Below are 22,405 nucleotides of genomic sequence, written 5' to 3'. Positions count from 1 at the left end.
ATGTAAAGTCCTAGACATGGTCAAAAAACACCTCATAATTCCCAAGTAAAGACCATGGTTTAACATGAGCTCTTATGAAAGAGAAAAAAGGAAGTTTATAAAATGGATAAGCTCACTGTTCATGGCTTATTTGCCTACAAAAAAACCCTTGTACTCAGTAGACACCCATTAAATATTTCATGAAAGCAAAAGTGAATGAAAGAGTGATCTGTAAGTTCTAGCTGCTACAAAATGTCATTTAAAACTTGGGCTGCATTAATTGAAGAGCAGGCAATGGAACAAGGGAGGATACATGCCTGTTCTGCTCTCAATAGCCAGATCACAACTGTAGTAGGGATGTGTCCAGTTCTGAACAACATACTACAGTGGATGTGTAAAGCCAGATTATTCAAAGGGAGGTTGCCAAAATGATGACACTGAAAACCCAGTAGGAATAGCATAAGATATGACTGGAGGTGAGGCAGTAGGGTCATTGTGTTTAATTTTACAAAGAGTAATTTATCTGGAAAGGGGGTGAGATTTACTCTAGGTGGCACCAATGAATAGAATGAGACTAAGTGACTAGAGGAAAAAAAATTCAACTCAAAATAAAAGAAAGATGTGCTAAAAATAAGACCTATCCAAAAATATCAGAGAGAAGTGTTAGAAACTAGTTTTTAGTTGCTTTTCCTTTTTGAGTGTTTGTATGTTTCACCTTTGGAGATGTTCAAGCATAAGGCAGGTAAGCTCTGGTCACAGGTACTACAAAGGGATTAAGAACCCTGGATAAATTATCAGACTAGAAATCTGTAAGATACTTCTAAAAATTAATCTTTTAAAAATTTCCTTTAAGATAAGCAAAGGTAAAAATGTTCTTAAATACCTCATTAAAAGTGGCAAAGCAAAAAAATATATAACAAAGTATTGTATTCATAATACAAAAAATATTTTAAGGACATGGAACTTCACAGGTCCAAGGCTTATCTGGGGGAATATGATGAACTAGAACACTACAATGATGAAAATGTTATTAGATTTTCACCTGTACTTTTCTAGAAATAAACTCAGATACTTATGAATAATTAGCTAAAATCATTAATATAATTTTATTATAAAAATACAATAAATTTTAAAATATGAATGTATAAAGGGACTTTATCATTTAAGAGGTAACCTAGTCTAATCCTTATAAAAGTCCCTCAAAGTGTCTCTCTAGCCACTCACTGAACACATACAGGTCTAAGGAATCCTCTCTCTCAAGAGGTAGCTTTTGAAATGTGCTGGAAATTATTTTATGTTAAGTTAAATTTTCCTTCCCCATAGTATCCACTTTTCATCCTAGTCCTATCCTCCAGAACTTCCCAAAATCTATCCAAAGCTTCCTACATATGTGAGTCCTTAAAATAATCAAAAAGAGTACTCATTCCTAATTCTTTCCTTCTCCAATGAAACATTCTCAGTAATTTCAGGTGCCTCGTCATGTCATGATTTCCAGACAGTGACCCAGAAATGTGCTCACTGCTTGCCCTTGAACATTCTTCGATTTGCTTAAAGGACCTCCAAAAGTGAGCTTTCCTGGAGAGAAAACAGTACTCTAGGTGAAGTCTGGCCAGTAGCACAAAGTAAATAAGCCTCATCCCTCCCTCATTTCTGTTAATGCAAGGTCACAAAATACCATTGACTTATATTGAGCTTATTAGCAACTAAGTTAAAGTTCTTCTTATCACTCGATATAAATTGCCATGTTAACTAGCAGTGGTATTTATTAACAAATAACCGAAGTTTCTATGTAAATACCATAAAGTTCTCACATATTTTTTTAAGAAATGGGTTTTACTCAATTAGTGAATAATGGGTGAAAGTGTTATTATTATTCCCATTTTACAATGAAAAAATTAAGACACAGATTAAATGTCATGTTGAAGCCCATAACCAAAGATTAACAAAAATTATTCTAGAATTATCCAAGGCCTGTGCACTGCACATTTCACTACACCATGATACCCTCTCGTAAGTGTTTTCCATGATCTTTATTGATAGCACTGCTTATCACAAAATTCTTCATGTAGCAATATGCAATGATTAAATAGAAACATATACTCTTCACTGCTTGTTTTTTATCTTCCTGTGTACATTTTAAAAGTATGTGAACAAGAGTTTTGTGGTTTGTTTAGTACTTTTGAACGAGAGGCTTTTCTTAAAAAAATTTTTTTTAAACTACCTTTAATTCAAGCTGATAGGCTATTTTTCTTAAGAGTCTAGAATGATGAAAGTAGCATTTTATTCTCAGACTTTTGAGACAGTAAACAAAATAAGAATTATGTGCTTAAACCAAAACTTATGAACTATGGATTCAAAATTTATTAGCATGGAACTAAAAGCCATTTTAAAAATTGAAAATGATACAGTTTTCATCAGCTTTTCAGTTTCTTTCCAGCAGTGAACTGAACAAATCCATTAGAGCTACAAACATATTTCAGCAGGAAGAGTTCAGGTAGGATCCTGCTGAAGAGACTGTGGTTGATGCCCAGGAAGCAACAGCAAGGTCCTTGAACTGGGATATCTGAAGAAACTTGATATATGTAATTTATACATCACTCAGTAGCTTTGGAAAATCCTTACTTTCTTACATTATCATAGACATGTATGTAGCTACGTCTGCAATTAATTTTTTCTGTAAGTTGCTGTGACAAATTATAGGATAATATCACAAAGGCTATCTGATTGAGAACCACATTTTCTCTGAATTCACTGGGTGCTCTGCATACCATTCTGGAGCATCTAGGGGAAAACAATATCCAAGTCTTTCATCTGCAACTACTAATCATCTCCCATGAGTGGAAAAACCCTGGTCTGGCTATGTCAGGGCAATGATCATGGCTTTGCAAATGATGCTCATTTTGTAATACAGCCAGCCATGACAACTCAACCTCTCACCTTTCCTGATGATGACACTCTCCCACCCTCCATGGTCATATGAAGGTTTGCCATTTTATCTTGTCATATTTCACTGCATTCTCTTGCTCTCAGAAATCTCATTTAGCCCTGTTTGGCTTGATTCACCCTCTGCAACCCGTAAAGTTTTCTTCTATAAAATATTTGTTAGATCACGGAACAACCTTTTTCCTTATTGTTTTATTCTCTCAAGGACAATCAAGAGAAAAGCTCTCTTCTCTCCCTGGGAAATTTAAACACTTACCCTCCTCTAAAGACATGGAGCTTGCAGCAATTGCAGTAGTTAATTTTTTCAACCTATTGTGGATTATTACAAAATCATGGCAAGAGCACTGGTCTTAAAGATTTGCCAATAAATCCAGACAATGTCATGTATTATGGTAATAAAATTATCTCTCTGAGTTTGCATTTCTTCACAGGAGTTAACACAATATCTATGTCTGAAAGGTACTGTGATGATAAAATTAGGCAAAATATGTGAAAACACCTGGCCCAAATACTAGCACTTAGTGGTTCTCCTAAATATTTGTTAAATCATAAGCAAATAATTCAATTAGTATGAAACTTTGTTTTTTCTTAGCTGGATACATAATTCTTTTGACAAAAACTGGTTGTTTTCAAAGCCCCAACCATATTGTAAGGTGAACAAATAAAAATAGTTAACCAGGGGCACAAGATATATTATGGTAACAAAAGATGGTATAATCTCTACAGAGTAAATGAAATGTGTACTACTAATTATACTTTACATATTGACAGCATCATTAAAAATTAACCCAGGAGTATAATTAGTGCACAGATTTTATTTTAAAAACAGTCCAGAGCTTACTTCCAAAGTGACGTGCTTTACATTCTTTGTTTTCCAATTTCATATCAGAAATAAAGACTGAAAATCTGTAGCAAACCAAAGGACTTAAGTAAAGAGTTATGCCTGAAGGGAGGGGCAAGATGGCGGAAGAGTAAGACGCGGAGATCACCTTCCTCCCCACAGATACATGAGAAATACATCTACACGTGGAACTGCTCCTACAGAACACCCACTGAACGCTGGCAGAAGACGTCAGACCTCCCAAAAGGCAAGAAAATCCCCACGTACTTGGGTAGGGCAAAAGAAAAAAGAAATAACAGAGACAAAAGAATAGGGACGGGACCTGCACCAGTGGGAGGGAGCTGTGAAGTAGGAAAGGTTTCCACACACTAGGAAGCCCCTTCGTGGGCAGAGACTGCGGGTAGCAGAGGGGGGAAGCTTCGGAGCCACGGAGGAGAGCACAGCCACATTGGTGCGGAGGGCAAAGCGGAGATTCCCGCACAGAGGAGCGGTGCCGACCAGCACTCACCAGCCCGAGAGGCTTCTCTGCTCAGCCGCCGGGGCGGGCGGGGCCTGGGAGCTGGGGCTCGGGCTTCGGTGCTAGCCGGGAGGGAGTCCGGGAAAAAGACTGCAGCTGCCAAAGAGGCAAGAGAATTTTTCTTGCCTCTTTGTTTCGCGGCGCGCAAGGAGAGGGGATTCAGAGCGCCGCCTAAACGAGCTCCAGAGACGGGCGCGAGCCGCGGCTATCAGCGCGGATCCCACAGCGACAGGAACGCAGAGGGAAAAACGGAGAGATTCCCGCACAGAGGCTCGGCGCCGAGCAGCACTCACCAGCCCGAGAGGCTTGTCTGCTCACCCGCCGGGGCGGGCGGGGGCTGGGAGCTGAGGCGCGGGCTTCGGTCGGATCCCAGGGAGAGGACTGGGGTTGGCTGCGTGAACACAGCCTGAAGGGTCTAGCGCACCACAACTAGCCGGGAGGGTGCACGAGAAAAAGTCTGCAGCTGCCGAAGAGGCAGGAGACTTTTTCTTGCCTCTTTGTTTCGCGGCGTGCAAGGAGAGGGGATTCAGAGCGCCACTTAAACGAACTCCAGAGACGGGCGCGAGCCGCGGCTATCAGCGCGGACCCCAGAGACGGGCATGAGACGCTAAGGCTGCTGCTGCTGCCACCAAACAGCCTGTGGGCGAGCACAGGTCATTCTCCACACCGCCCCTCCCGGGAGCCTGTGCAGCCCGCCACGGCCAGGCTCCCGTGATCCGGGGACAACTTCCCCGGGAGAGCGCACGGCGCGCCTCGGACTGCTGCAACGTCACGCCGGCTTCTGCCACCGCAGGCTCGCCCCGCCTCCTCCGTACCGCTCCCTCCCCCCGGCCTGACTGAGCCAGAGCTCCCGAATCAGCTGCTCCTTTAACCCCGTTCTGTCTGGGCGGGGAACAGACGCCCTCAGGGGACCTACATGCAGAGGCGGGTCCAAATCCAAAGCTGAACCCCGGGAGCTGTACGAACAAAGAAGAGAAAGGGAAATCTCTCCCAGCAGCCTCAGAAGCAGCGGATTAAAGCTCCACAAACAACTTGATGTGCCTGCATCTGTTGAATACCTGAATAGACAACGAATCATCCCAAATTTAGGAGATGGACTTTGGGAGCAGGATATATTAACTTTTCCCCTTTTCCTTTTTTTTGTGAGTGTAGATGTGTATGCTTCTGGGTGAGATTTTGTCTGTATAGCTTTGCTCTCACCGTTAGTCCTAGGGTTAGGTCCGTCCGTTTTTTTTTTTTTTTTTTTTTGGCTTAAAAAATTTTTTTTTCCCCTAATAAATGTTTTCTTAATAATTTTTTCCTTATTTTCTATTTTTAAAAAATTTTTAATAAGTTTTTTCATATTTTTTATTTTAAAAAATTAAAAAATTTTTTTTCTTAATAAATTTTTTCTAAATAATTTTTTTCTTATTTTTAGTATAAAAAATTAATAAATCTATTTTTAAAAATTAAAAAAAATTTTTTTTCTTAATAAATTTACTCTTAATAATTTTTTTCTTATTTTTTATTATAATTGCTTTATTTTATTTTATTTTATCCTCTTTTTTTCTTTCTTTCCATTTTTTCTCCCTTTTATTCTGAGCCGTGTGGATGAAAGGCTCTTGGTGCTCCAGCCAGGCATCAGGGCTGTGCCTCTGAGGTGGGAGAGCCAACTTCAGGACACTGGTCCACAAGAGACCTCCCAGCTCCACGTAATACCAAACGGTGAAAATCTCTCACAGATCTCCATCTCAACATCAAGACCCAGCTTCACTCAACGACCAGCAAGCTACAGTGCTGGACACCCCATGCCAAACAACTAGCAAGAGAGGAACACAGCTCCATCCATTAACAGAGAGGCTGCCTAAAATCATAATAAGGCCACAGACACCCCAAAACACACCACCAGACGTGGACGAACCCACCAGAAAGACAACATCCAGCCTCATCCACCAGAACACAGGCACTAGTTCCCTCCACCAGGAAACCTACACAACCCACTGAACCAACCTTAGCCACTGGGGACAGATACCAAAAACAACGGGAACTACGAACCTGCAGCCTGTGAAAAGGAGACCCCAAACACAGTAAGATAAGCAAAATGAGAAGACAGAAAAACACACAGCAGATGAAGGAGCAGGGTCAAAACACACCAGACCTAACAAATGAAGAGGAAATAGGTAGTCTACCTGAAAAAGAATTCAGAATAATGATAGTAAGGATGATCCAAAGTCTTGGAAATAGAATAGACAAAATGCAAGAAACATTTAACAAGGACGTAGAAGAACTAAAGAGGAACCAAGAAACGATGACAAGCACAATAAATGAAATTAAAAATACTCTAGATGGGATCAATAGCAGAATAACTGAGGCAGAAGAACGGATAAGTGACCTGGAAGATAAAATGGTGGAAATAACTACTGCAGAGCAGAATAAAGAAAAAAGAATGAAAAGAACTGAGGACAGTCTCAGAGACCTCTGGGACAACATTAAACGCACCAACATTCGAATTATAGGGGTCCCAGAAGAAGAAGAGAAAAAGAAAGGGACTGAGAAAATATTTGAAGAGATTATAGTTGAAAACTTCCCTAATATGGGAAAGGAAATAGTTAATCAAGTCCTGGAAGCACAGAGAGTCCCATACAGGATAAATCCAAGGAGAAACACACCAAGACACATATTAATCAAACTATCAAAAATTAAATATAAAGAAAACATATTAAAAGCAGCAAGGGAAAAACAACAGATAACACACAAGGGCATCCCCATAAGGTTAACAGCTGATCTTTCAGCAGAAACGCTGCAAGCCAGAAGGGAGTGGCAGGATATACTTAAAGTGATGAAGGAGAAAAACCTACAACCAAGATTACTCTACCCAGCAAGGATCTCATTCAGATTTGATGGAGAAATTAAAACCTTTACAGACAAGCAAAAGCTGAGAGAGTTCAGCACCACCAAACCAGCTTTACAACAAATGCTAAAGGAACTTCTCTAGGCAAGAAACACAAGAGAAGGAAAACACCTACAATAACAAACCCAAAACATTTAAGAAAATGGGAATAGGAACATACATATCGATAATTACCTTAAATGTAAATGGATTAAATGCTCCCACCAAAAGACACAGACTGGCTGAATGGATACAAAAACAAGACCCATATATATGCTGTCTACAAGAGACCCACTTCAGACCTAGAGACACATACAGACTGAAAGTGAGAGGATGGAAAAAGATATTCCATGCAAATGGAAATCAAAAGAAAGCTGGAGTAGCAATTCTCATATCAGACAAAATAGACTTTAAAATAAAGACAATTACAAGAGACAAAGACGGACACTATATAATGATCAAGGGATCGATCCAAGAGGAAGGTATAACAATTGTAAATATTTATGCACCCAACATAGGAGCACCTCAATACATAAGGCAAATACTAACAGCCATAAAAGGGGAAATCGACAGTAACACAATCATAGTAGGGGACTTTAACACCCCACTTTCACCAATGGACAGATCATCCAAAATGAAAATAAATAAGGAAACACAAGCTTTAAATGATACATTAAACAAGATGGACTTAATTGATATTTATAGGACATTCCACCCAAAAACAACAGAATACACATTTTTCTCAAGTGCTCATGGAACATTCTCCAGGATAGATCATATCTTGGGTCACAAATCAAGCCTTGGTAAATTTAAAAAAATTGAAATCGTATCAAGTATCTTTTCCGACCACAACGCTATGAGACTAGATATCAATTACAGGAAAAGATCTGTAAAAAATACAAACACATGGAGGCTACACAATACACTACTTAATAACGAAGTGATCACTGAAGAAATCAAAGGGGAAATCAAAAAATACCTAGAAACAAATGACAATGGAGACACGACGATCCAAAACCTATGGGATGCAGCAAAAGCAGTTCTAAGAGGGAAGTTTATAGCAATACAAGCCTACATCAAGAAACAGGAAACATCTCGAATAAACAACCTAACCTTGCACCTAAAGCAATTAGAGAAAGAAGAACAAAAAAACCCCAAAGCTAGCAGAAGGAAAGAAATCATAAAGATCAGATCAGAAATAAATGAAAAAGAAATGAAGGAAACAATAGCAAAAATCAATGAAACTAAAAGCTGGTTCTTTGAGAAGATAAACAAAATTGATAAACCATTAGCCAGACTCATCAAGAGAAAAAAGGAGAAGACTCAAATTAATAGAATTAGAAATGAAAAAGGAGAAGTAACCACTGACACTGCAGAAATACAAACGATCATAAGAGATTACTACAAGCAACTCTATGCTAATAAAATGGACAACCTGGAAGAAATGGACAGATTCTTAGAAATGCACAACCTGCCGAGACTGAACCAGGAAGAAATAGAAAATATGAACAGACCAATCACAAGCACTGAAATTGAAACTGTGATTAAAAATCTTCCAACACACAAAAGCCCAGGACCAGATGGCTTCACAGGCGAATTCTATCAAACATTTAGAGAAGAGCTAACACCTATCCTTCTCAAACTCTTCCAAAATATTGCAGAGGGAGGAACACTCCCCAACTCATTCTACGAGGCCACCATCACCCTGATACCAAAACCAGGCAAAGATGTCACAAAGAAAGAAAACTACAGGCCAATATCACTGATGAACATAGATGCAAAAATCCTCAACAAAATACTAGCAAACAGAATCCAACAGCACATTAAAAGGATCATACACCATGATCAAGTGGGGTTTATTCCAGGAATGCAAGGATTCTTCAATATACGCAAATCAATCAACGTGATACAGCATATTAACAAATTGAAGGAGAAAAACCATATGATCATCTCAATAGATGCAGAGAAAGCTTTCGACAAAATTCAACACCCATTTATGATAAAAGTCCTGCAGAAAGTAGGCATAGAGGGAACTTTCCTCAACATAATAAAGGCCGTATATGACAAACCCACAGCCAACATTGTCCTCAATGGTGAAAAACTGAAACCATTTCCACTAAGATCAGGAACAAGACAAGGTTGCCCACTCTCACCACTATTATTCAACATAGTTTTGGAAGTTTTAGCCACAGCAATCAGAGAAGAAAAAGAAATAAAAGGAATCCAAATCGGAAAAGAAGAAGTAAAGCTGTCACTGTTTGCAGATGACATGATACTATACATAGAGAATCCAAAAGATGCTACCAGAAAACTACTAGAGCTAATCAATGAATTTGGTAAAGTAGCAGGATACAAAATTAATGCACAGAAATCTCTTGCATTCCTGTATACTAATGATGAAAAATCTGAAAGTGAAATTAAGAAAACACTCCCGTTTACCATTGCAACAAAAAGAATAAAATACCTAGGAATAAACCTACCTAAGGAGACAAAAGACCTGTATGCAGAAAATTATAGGACACTGATGAAAGAAATTAAAGATGATACAAATAGATGGAGAGATATACCATGTTCTTGGATTGGAAGAATAAACATTGTGAAAATGACTCTGCTACCCAAAGCAATCTACAGATTCAATGCAATCCCTATCAAACTACCACTGGCATTTTTCACAGAACTAGAACAAAAAATTTCACAATTTGTATGGAAACACAAAAGACCCCGAATAGCCAAAGCAATCTTGAGAACGAAAAATGGAGCTGGAGGAATCAGGCTCCCTGACTTCAGACTATATTACAAAGCTACAGTAATCAAGACAGTTTGGTACTGGCACAAAAACAGAAATATAGATCAATGGAACAGGATAGAAAGCCCAGAGATAAGCCCACGCACATATGGTCACCTTATCTTTGATAAAGGAGGCAAGCATATACAATGGAGAAAAGACAGCCTCTTCAATAAGTGGTGCTGGGAAAATTGGACAGGTACATGTAAAAGTATGAAATTAGAACACTCCCTAACACCATACACAAAAATAAACTCAAAATGGATTAAAGACCTAAGTGTAAGGCCAGACACTATCAAACTCTTAGAGGAAAACATAGGCAGAACACTCTATGACATAAGTCACAGCAAGATCCTTTTTGACCCAGGTCCTAGAGAAATGGAAATAAAAACACAAATAAACAAATGGGACCTAATGAAACTTAAAAGCTTTTGCACAGCAAAGGAAACCATAAACAAGACCAAAAGACAACCCTCAGAATGGGAGAAAATATTTGCAAATGAAGCAACGGACAAAGGATTAATCTCCAAGATTTACAAGCAGCTCATGCAGCTCAATAACAAAAAAACAAACAACCCAATCCAAAAATGGGCAGAAGACCTAAATAGACATTTCTCCAAAGAAGAGATACAGATTGCCAACAGACACATGAAAGAATGTTCAACATCATTAATCATTAGAGAAATGCAAATCAAAACTACAATGAGGTATCATCTCACACCGGTCAGAATGGCCATCATCAAAAAATCTAGAAACAATAAATGCTGGAGAGGGTGTGGAGAAAAGGGAACACTCTGCACTGTTGGTGGGAATGTAAATTGATACAGCCACTATGGAGAACAGTATGGAGGTTCCTTAAAAAACTAAAAATAGAACTACCATATGACCCAGCAATCCCACTACTGGGCATATACCCTGAGAAAACCATAATTCAGAAAGAGTCATGTACCAAAATATTCATTGCAGCTCTGTTTACAATAGCCAGGACATGGAAGCAACCTAGGTGTCCATCATCGGATGAATGGATAAAGAAGATGTGGCACATATATACAATGGAATATTACTCAGCCATAAAAAGAAATGAAATGGAGGTGTTTGTAATGAGGTGGATGGAGTTAGAGTCTGTCATACAGAGTGAAGTAAGTCAGAAAGAGAAAAACAAATACAGTATGCTAACACATATATATGGAATCTAAGGGAAAAAAAAAAAAAAGAGGTCATGAAGAACCTAGTGGCAAGATGGGAATAAAGACACAGACCTACTAGAGAATGGACTTGAGGATATGGGGAGGGGGAGGGGTGAGATGTGACAGGGTGAGAGAGTGTCATGGACATATATACACTACCAAATGTAAAATAGATAACTAGTGGGAAGCAGCCGCATAGCACAGGGAGATCAGCTCGGTGCTTTGTGACCACCTAGAGGGGTGGGATAGGGAGGGTGGGAGGGAGGGAGATGCAAGAGGGAAGAGATATGGCAACATATGTATATGTGTAACTGATTCACTTTGTTGTAAAGCAGAAGCTAGCACACCATTGTAAAGCAATTATACTTCAATAAAGATGTTTAAAAAAAAAAAAAAAAAAAGAGTTATGCCTGTAGGTCACAGAAATCTGAAATTTGATTTGAAAAAATAAACTTTCTTATTAGCACTTGCTCCCTCATCCACACCCCATCATTTCCTTACTGATATCCCTTGCCACAATTTGTTCTTGATGGAAATAAGGAAGCATAATCAGATTCAATTTTTGATGATACATTAGCTATATATTTCAGATACAGAAATATAATGCTCTTGAGGACAAGAAATGTCTGCTTTAACTTTCTTCAAAGTGATAGGCTCCCCTGCATCTGTGCCACTAAAGAGAACTGGTGGAAAAAGTTTAATATAATGCTCATTTGTTCACTTGAATTAATAAAATTTGTATTACAACAGAACAGTGACTACTTACAAGGAATGTCACCATAGAGTTTATATTATTAGATATTATAGGTATATTTTAAAATTTCTATAACACAGCAAAAAGTAATTTCCAGAAGCTGATAGCAAGTATATTTTTCATGAAATAATATGGATGGAGGTGATTCCTGGGCTCAGTTCTACCAGTTTTCAGAGAAGTCTGAAAACCATACCTCTTGATAGTGAACCATTTAATGTAAGAATAATGTATAAAAAATAAACATAAGTAATAATATAACTAATAAATATAAGACCATTTAATGTCAGAACAACACATATTCTCTGTGTGTGCACTTAAATAACAGAAGAGAAGCTTGGGGGACTTTTTAGGGTACTAGGCATATTTATAAAATAAATATATAGACAATACTGGGGGGCTATTTTTCATTATTTCTATAAACTGTTCTCAGGGTAAATAACCATCTTTCTAAAGAAATGGGAAATAAAACAACTGAAAGTATTCAGACCTCCCCAAGGACACACATCAGATTGAATACCTGCTAGGATTTAAATTTTAGAAGTCCAGACTGAAGTTCACAAACTCTCACAACTTTTGATATTGCTAAAGGTGACCAAGAGGCTGAAAGGCTGAAGAAACCTAAAAAGGGATTAGCTCTGAGATACTCTTCCAAAACAGACCTTGTTACATCATTATCAGGGTCTTTCCAGCCCCTAGGCTAGAAATCCAAATTATTACCACTAATCAATCTGAACTTTAGTTTTCACTCAAATTTGACACATTGTTTATTTTTCTCCCTACAGTGTCATTACTTCTTTTACTTTATGCTATCTGTAGAGACATAACACTTACTATCAAGCAGCACAAAGAAGACTCTATAAGCTGTTGACACATGACTCTGACAACTACTCACAATGTATGGTAAGATTACTTTGGTAGTGACTCACCATGAATAATGATATTCCTTCTTTCTACTATTATTAACATATTTCATTTTATAATGTGGTCTACTTTCCTCTCATTCATTGTAACTCATATTATGTATCTCATCTGTATATGTAACTTGATTCAGTTATTTGTTGTCTGTAGTTTTCTCACTTGTGTTATGCCTTTTTCTTAAATTTTAGTGCATATTTTCTTTTTTTTCTATTGAACACTGGCAAAACATCCATAGGGGAGAATAAAATCACAGTTCTCTTATATTCAAGGGAAATGAGTTGATGGATACGATTTACTGAAACTTAGGATGGGTTTGGATACCATTTTTATTACTTTTTCTCACATAATACTTTTAGCATTTTATTTTATTCACTGTTATAAGCTTTATTATGAGAATTAATTTGGAACAATTTTCTGTTGCAATGAAAGGATTTGATAGTAAAACTGATGAATTGTGTTTGATATCTGTTCAAATGTTTCAAAGAGGAATAGGACTCATTTAAAATCCCTGTCTAGAATGGCCATCATCAAAAAATCTACAAACAATAAATGCTGGTGAGGGTGTGGAGAAAAGGGAACCCTCTTGCACTGTTGGTGGGAATGTAAATTGATACAGCCACTATGGAGAACAGTATGGAGGTTCCTTAAAAAACTAAAAACAGAACTACCATACTACCCAGCAATCCCACTACTGGGCATATACCCTGAGAAAACCATAATTCAAAAAGAGTCATGTACCAAAATGTTCACTGAAGTTCTATTTACAATAGCCAGGACGTGGAAGCAACCTAAGTGTCCATCAACAGATGAATGGATAAAGAAGATGTGGCACATATATACAATAGAATAATACTCAGCCATAAAAAGAAACGAAATTGAGTTATTTGTAGTGAGGTGGATGGACCTAGAGTCTGTCATACAGAGTGAAGTAAGTCAGAAAGAGAAAAACAAATACCGTATGCTAACACATATATATGGAATCTAAAAAAAAGAAATTGGTCATGAAGAACTTAGGGGCAAGACGGGAATAAAGATGCAGACGTACTAGAGAATGAAATTGAGGATATGGGGAGGGGGAAGGGTAAGCTGTGACAAAGTGAGAGAGTGGCATGGATATATATACACTACCAAATGTAAAATAGATAGCTAGTGGGAAGCAGCTGCATAGCACAGGGAGATCAGCTCCATGCTTTGTGACCACCTAGAAGGGTGGGATAGGGAGGGTGGGAGGGAGGGAGATGCAAGAGGGGAGAGATATGGGGATATATGTATATGTATAACTGATTCACTTTGTTATAAAGCAGAAACTAACACACCATTGTAAAGCAATTATACTCCAATAAAGATGTTAAAAAAAGAAAAAATCCCACTCAACCAAGAATAAAATTCAAATGATTTATCCTGGCTTACAAAAAATAATAATAATAAAATAAATAAATAAAATCCCTGTCTAAGTAATGAGTCTTATTTTTGCCAATAGCATGATGTTTAAGATATTGGATATTTTTTCTTCATTTCCTAGGTAATTTCAGGTTTCAGAGACCTGTTATATCTGGCAGTCTCAATTCTAGTTTGTTAGTGCATATAACAAAATATAGTCTATTATAGCAAATCCTGGTCACATGCAATGAGAAATTTTGAAAGGGAGAAACAAAAATGAGCATTTCACAAATCAATGAAGATATTTTTCTTTTAATTACAGAAAACATAGAATGTAATTAAAGCCCAACTCAGAAAAACATACATATACTAGTAATTATTTTAATAACAAATCCTCTATAAAATACCTCTCTAGACAATATAAGTTATTGGGAGCAATTAATATCTCCTGAAACTTTATTTTGATCATTCAATTTCCCAGGATCTGGAAATAGCCAAATTACATCAATAAATTTGGAGCATTGGGGAGTATAATTACTGCTATATCACACTATTTTCCTTGGCTTCCAAATCTCATTTTATTGTTTTCTTTTATTCTTTGTTTAACTATTTTTAATGTTATCTTTGTAATACAGTGTATTATATATTTGCAATCATCAATCCTTTTGATATAAGGAGTATTAGAAAAATGAATGAAAGGATGAAGGAATGAACACATACAACCTGAGAGCCAACTCTGTTTGGAGTAGCGAAAATGACTACAGCTGTCATCCAGACTTGATCATCTCAAATTGACCAGATTTCCTGCAGAAAATTGTTCTTTTCTCTTCTCAATGAAAGACACAGAAGGATTAGGTAGACCAGGAGTCTGTAAACATTCTCTACAAAGGTACAGATAGTAAATATTTTAGGATTTGTAGGCTACATACATTCTTTGTCACATAGTCTTGAGGTTTTGTTTTTTTTTTTTTAATCTTTAAATACATAGTACACAATTCTTAGCTTACTGTTGTATAAAAATAGGTCTTGGGCCTACTTTGTCCAGCAAGCAGCATGTTGTAAAACACTGAGGAAAGTGCTAAGGTACTCTAGGGGCTGTTTCTTTCTCACTCAAGGCTGCCTCACCCTGCCATGGCATTAACTCTCAAGAAGCCAGGTCTCCTGGCCTGATCCTCACTCTGCTACCCTAATGGGAACCTCAACTACAATTCCCAGTAGCTCCTCTCTGAAACACTCTCTGAGCAAGAGTAAGTAAACTGTGGTCATGAAGTGTCCTAAGATTTGGAGTTGTACAACACTGATCCAAATTCTGGCTGTGTGTCACCCTGGCAATGTGGCCTTAAGTTAAAGGACAAGATGTTCCATTTCCTCCCTAGTAAAATGGGAACACTAAAATCATTGCTATGTAGAGGAACTGAAATGAGATAATATTTGAGAAAGTGACCTCCCAGAGCCTAGAGCACTATGTTGGCTCAGACCCTGCCAGATCCCTTCTCATCCCTCTGGGCAGCTGCCCAGCAGCAGGAGCAGCAGCAAGGGCTGACATCTTGTAAAAGCCAGTGTTGCACAGCCCAGGCTATTCCTCTCTCTCAGGAGCTGGCCAGCTCAGCATTACTCTTTTTCAGAATTCTTTCTTTCCACTGAACTCATCATCCACATTTATCAAGGCACAATTATTTGTTAAGGCACCTAGTCCAAAGGCTAGGGCATGGAACTAAAGAAATCTATCTATGAAAGGGTGTTCTAGAAGCCTCACACTCACCTACCCTGGGACTACCTCTTCCCCAAGCTAACCCCAGGAAAATTCGTTTGATTATGTAAACTTAATAAGATAATGTCAAAATTGTACTCAATATTTTATGTAAAGAGCCAAACATCCATGTCATGGATGGTCATCAAATGTTGCAGGGAAGGGCACACACTGTGCAGATTAATGCAATAGCTCCTAGATCTAAAATAGACATAATTATTTTGAAATGTCATTTCCCTTATTGTTATAAAATACTTAGTTTAAATCACTGATTATTAGTTCCCAAGTCTACAAAGAAAACTTTCATGCTGAAATTCCTGGAAGCTAGTCTACATTGGTGTTAATAATCTGTTAATGATTTTTAAAAATTTCAGATACTTCCTTCAGAGTCATTATCCAAGACACAGTGTGCTGACAGGTCTCTCCAGTTTTATCCCTGTGTACAAAATTTCTCATCATGCCTCTTTATTCTACTACTACATAATCAATTAACCAACATTTCATTTATAGAGCCCTCAGCATTATGCTTGGCCAAGAGTGTTCAACCTTGACTTTGCAATTGAATCTCCTATGGGGATCTTTCAATATTATATACATACCAGGGCCCTATGCCAGATATGCGTCAGAGTATAACTTTGTCTTAGGCATTTTTTAAACATTTGCAGGTGATTCTGATGTGCATCTAGAGTTGAGAACTTCTGGGCTCAGCCTTGCAGGGATACAGAAGGGCAAATGAAAGAGGTTAATTAGGAATAACCTCATAAGTGCTAATTCTTGTGATAAATTATTAAATTATATTGTAATTTAATACTCACTACTATTCTATCAAGGATTTCATTTTTCTCCTCATATCAAAAATCATACTCTGAAAATGAAATAGGTTTCAACATGAAGTCAGACCTCCCATCCTAAAGCCCATGACATTTCCATTAGATAGCAATGTCCATAGTCTGAGTCAATGAAGCAGTCAGCAACCACCAGGATCCCTGTGTCCTAACCCTGTCCATATCTAGGAGGGGTCTAGTGTCCTAGTGGCTACAGTGGCTCCACTCAGCTGCAAGTGCTTAAGGCCAAGAACTTGCAGATTCAAGTCTACACAGGGCTTAAGCTGATTCTACCTGAATAAACCTCATGGGACTTAAGAAAGTCTCATTCCCTAAATGAAGTCTGAAATGTATTTTCCTCTCCAAACTTGATATGTCTGAGGAAGTCTCAGAACAACTCTGATCATGATTAAATAATACTCTATAAAATGGCCAGCAAAGGGCTTGATGTGGCATAAGCACCCTAACATACATAGGCTTCATCCTAATTACTCTCTCCTGGAATGGGGAAAACTAAAAACAAAAACAAAAACAAAAAACCTGAACCCTGCTAAATGCCAGCCCATTGGCTGGAACATTGATGTCTTATTTATTTCCACAGGCTGGCGTCCTTTATGTATGTATAACCATTACCATCACCTCTACCTTGAAACTCCTACTACTGCATCACAAGCTAGGATCAGTTCCCCGTGTGACTATTAACAGCTATGATTGAGCCCACTTAACCACTCACCCTTTGATAGATACAATGATTAAAATTTCTATCCACTTATTTGCAAGGCTATCCTGTACAATTAGAGGTTTTCCCTCAGTGCTAATCACACCTTTTTATTTACCCTTCCTCGTTGCCAAGTTACAACACACTCAAATTTGGGGGAATTTATGAATTATGAAGCTATGAGAAAGAGGGGAAAAATCCTGATTTGTTTGTAATTCCTAACGAGATCTTTCAATGATCTAAGAAAATGTCCTTTACAGAAAACACTGGCATTGAAAAGGAATGGAATATTTTTTGAGCACTACTCAGTACCAAACACGATATTAATGCTTCATGTACAGGACATGTGGTAGGAAAATGTTTTTGAAATTCTTTTTTTCCCCTTAATTTCCTTCTATCCCTAGGCTATTCTCTTATCAAGATATCCAAAATTTCAGGGAAAAGATGGCACAACAGAAAATATAAAAAGAGGAATCAACCTTTGGTGTTTGCCTTTTAAAAGCCTTCTTCTCTGAGAGAAAAGATACAAGTTCATGTATATGAACAAATATATGGTAAGATATTTGATGAGTTAAAAGCAAGCCCTCCCGCTCCTGAAAATAGAAGAGACGTCACAAAGTGATTGGGAAGCAAAGATGGGAGGGTTGTGATGACAGAGGTTTTGAGGGCTGGGATGAGGGATTCAGACCTGGAAGCCAATTAAAATGGCATCCAAAAATATTAAATACTCAGTCTGACAAAAGACGTGAAAAACCTGTAATCTGAAAACTACAAAAAAATTAATAAGTTAAACCAGTCTTAAATAAATAGAAATATATACCATGTTCACGGGTTTCAAGTGTCAGTGTTGTTAACATGTCATTTCTCCCCTAATTTCTCAATATATTTGATACATTTCAAATCCAAGTTCAGCAGGCTTTTCTTGTAGAAATTAGCAAACTAATATCCAAAGTAAAATGGAAATGCAAATGACCCAGAGGAGCCAAAAGTACTTTATAATAGATGACTAAATGTGGAAGACTAACACTACTGATTTTAAGATTTGTTATAAATTTATAATAATTAAGAAAATATGGTATTGGCATAAAAATAGAAAAACAGATCAACAGAACAAAGTACCTAGAATAGACCAACAGAACAGAATAAATGGGCCCACACTTCTCTGATATATACATGTTGAGTTTTTAATATCAGTAAATCTTTATTAATTTTATCCTGAATGTGTACATGAGATGTTCTACATCAGAGATATATTAACTATGTCACTGATCTAACTAAAACATATGTCACTCACCCACTGCTTCATTCTTACCCTGCAGTGATATGATGAAAGTCAGATGGAATAATCTCTTATGTGAATACCAAGATGCTCTATAAGCAAGGGATGGTTTGAATGAATTATCTCTGCTTATGTAAAAGAGGAAGTGACAGCTGCTGCCCCCTAACTTCCTGAAACAAGAGAAAAAAACTTTTGCTCATTAGAAATGGAATGGAAAAGCTTGTGGGTTCTCACTCCAAACGTTTGAAATGTAAACTAAATACATCTTTCCAAGGCAAAAAAGCCCCCAGTGTCTCTGGCTTTTATGACTTAGAAATGTCTCCAAAGTCCCAGGCCTCATTTTCTCTTAAAATGTAAACATGTACTTTCAAGGTAAATCTCTCTAGAGTTCTCTTGCTATATATACAGTTGCTAATTAGCTTCCCAAGGCTTTCCTTTAGCCGAGGATCCTAAGTGTTCAACAAAATTCATTTAGAAAGCCTCTACCCTGAAGAAACACAAAAATATTTTCTCTATATTCCACAATGCATACACTGGAATACTATTCAGCAATAAAAATGGATGATTTATTCATACACACTACAGGATGGATAATCTCAAAGTAATTATGCTGAGTGAAAGAAGCCAGACTTTGTAATTATATTTGTATAAAATTCTACAAAATAAAACAATCCATAGTGACAGAAAGAAAATCAGTGATTGGGGAAAGGGAAGTTTGGCTGAAAGGAGTTATTTCAGAGATGTGCAAGAAAAATTTTGGCATTGATGCTTACGTTCATTGTTTTGACTGCAGTGATAGTTTCATGGGGTGTGTGTGTGTGTGTGTGTGTGTAAAAACCTGTTTAATTTTATACTTTAAATATGTACAGTTTATTGTATGCCAATTGTAATTCAATTAAAAATGCAAAATAAAGATACAAACAAGCAGATGTAGATACAGAGAACAGAGTTAGATTGCTTTTTTAAAATGTTCTCTGTGACATCTAAGGTACAGAATATCACAGGCCACTGCTTCTTTCTAGCCTGAAAATTTTGCAAAAGATATCATTCAATTTTTGATTACAGGAGTTTATAAAAGACTTAGCCTCATGTCAGCACATAATAGGTGTTTATTAAATACTGTCTACTACCTTCCCATTACTTTTGTTTTCTATTAATATATTTGTCCTATACATGATTTATTATATATCACTAATTATAATAGGGATACTTAAGTGGAGAATGTTGCCATCTTTAGGATATCCTACTTTACATTATGGTTCTCAGAATATGAAAAGGCTGGCACTGAATATAAGTTAGTTTCATAAAATGTTCTGAAATGGAAGGTGATTACTAGATTTGAGGTAATATTTGAGATAAATTTTCTTCTGAAATCATATATACCACTAGCCTATTCTATCCATCTATTTCTCTATCCATCTTCATGCTTTCAAGAAAACTGAGAAGCCGAACACCAATCTATCATTCACTTGTTTTGTTTTCTAACCACGTAGCTGCTCTTTCTTTCCAACCTCCTTATAAATGCCTCCTTATGCTCTTTCCTTTGGCCTAACTTTTCATTGTCTTTAACCTTATTTCTCAATATGAGGTCCAAGCGATATATTGTTTAATTCCATCCAAATTTCAGTTCTCTTCTCTAGTCCCCATTAACATGTTCAGCAGTAAGACAAGCAGGAAAACATGTGCCCCCGCTTCCCACATATTTTGTGAATAATGGCATTCTGGTTGATCGCTTCTGTGTCCTGGCTGCCTACATCTAAAGCTCTCCAAATGCCATGACTCATGCTCAGATGCTTTCATTTATTTCATTTTATTTCATTTCATTTCATTTTAAACATTTTAAACATTTTAAACAGCTTTCCTATAAATACAAGGACCTCTTTCTTCCCTTGTTAAAATTATACGTTAAATCTCTTACTCCTTTTTCATTATTTCACAGCTCTACATCTACCATAATCTAGTTTGCTCACATTAAGGCATCTTTCCAGTTTCCATACTACTTTACATTACAGTTCTGGTCATATTATAATATTCTACATTATTATTTCATTTCATGACAAAATGTATGAAGGCTTCACAATATTAAATTTTTCTAACATTCTCTTTCTTGTTTCAGGTAAAAGCCTAACATCATTCATAAGTTAATTGTCTGAGATAAAAATAATACTGTCTCATCATAAAAATGTACATAATTACAAATATTACCATTTTGTATAACAAAATGTCATACAGCCATAAAATAGAGTCAAGCTGGTTTCCCATTTCAAGGATATAACAAAACGACAAGACTGTTCCTAGATGCACTAAGATGTTCCTGGGAAAAATCTATGTAAATTGGCTTGTAGTTTGATTCTTCAAATTCAAAAGAGATGGAAATTTCAGCAACTACTCAAAATGGTTTAACTATCTCCTTATTCTCCCTCAGTAAAATCACAAACAATACTCAGATATTACCTACCATCTCTCCAACTCGCTGTTGAGATGGGATTCCTCAATGGCCCTACTGTTCTAGATAGCAAAGTTGACAGATCATAACTTGGTTGGTTATAGTGCTGCAGCTCACAGTAAAGCAGTCAAGTTTGACCATATGAGGAATACAGAAAAAAAGAGTTGTTTTGTTACACTTTTTATGCAGCCTCCAGGCAGAAACCATGGGCTCTTATTGGAATCCTGCCATAATTGTTCTTGACTCTTTTAGGACACTGAGAGCCAACTTTCTTCCTACTTATTAATAAAAGTATAAAACATCTGGTAATATAATTAGAAGCAATATTTTTCTTTTTAAAAATTTTTAACAGAATCCATTTTCCCTATCTTCTGAAGAATGGTATATTCGTTTTGTATTGTTACATACCAAATTACCACAAATTTAGCAGCTTAAAATAATACCCATTTATTATCTCACAGTTCAACGGTCAGAAGTATTCGTGAACTCAGCTACATTCTTTGCGCACAGTCTCACCAGCTAAAAGCAAGATTTCAGCCAGTAAGAGTTCTTATCTCGAGAAAAAAATAATTCACTTCCAAGCTCATTCAGGTTGTTGGCAGAATTCTATTCCTTTTAAGTGTAGACTGTTTCCTTCCTGGCTATGAGCCAGGGATCACTTAGTTTCTACAGATTACCCACATTCCTTGCCACATGCCAGAGAAAATCCACTGCTTTTAAAAGATGCATGTGATTGCAGGTAACATGATCTTATATATAAAGACCCTAAAGATTCTACCAAAATCTGTTTAGAACTAATAAATTCAGTAAAGTTGTAAAATACAAAATCAACATCAAAATCAATTGTGTATGTATACACTAATAATGAACTATCTAAAAAAAATTAAGAAAATCCCATTTCTAATAACACCAAAAAGAAAATAGTTAGAAATAAATTTAACCAAGGAGGTGAAAAATATGTATACTGAAAACTATAAAACATGGATGAAAGAAATTAAAGAACACAAATGGAATGGCATCCACTAATCCAACAATAATTAATAATGTTAAAATATCCAAAACACTGAAAGCAAGCCACAGATTCAGTGCAATCTCTAAAAAAATCCAGGGGCATTTCCCGTAAGATTAACCTTAAAATTCATATGGAATCAAAAAGACTGAATATCTAAATAAATCAGTCTCTCTCTCTCTCTTTCTCCCCGCCATCTCTATTTT

Source organism: Eubalaena glacialis, chromosome 8 (assembly GCF_028564815.1).
Source record: "Eubalaena glacialis isolate mEubGla1 chromosome 8, mEubGla1.1.hap2.+ XY, whole genome shotgun sequence".
Classification (NCBI taxonomy): Eukaryota; Metazoa; Chordata; class Mammalia; order Artiodactyla; family Balaenidae; genus Eubalaena; species Eubalaena glacialis.
This window is presented reverse-complemented; position numbering follows the sequence as displayed.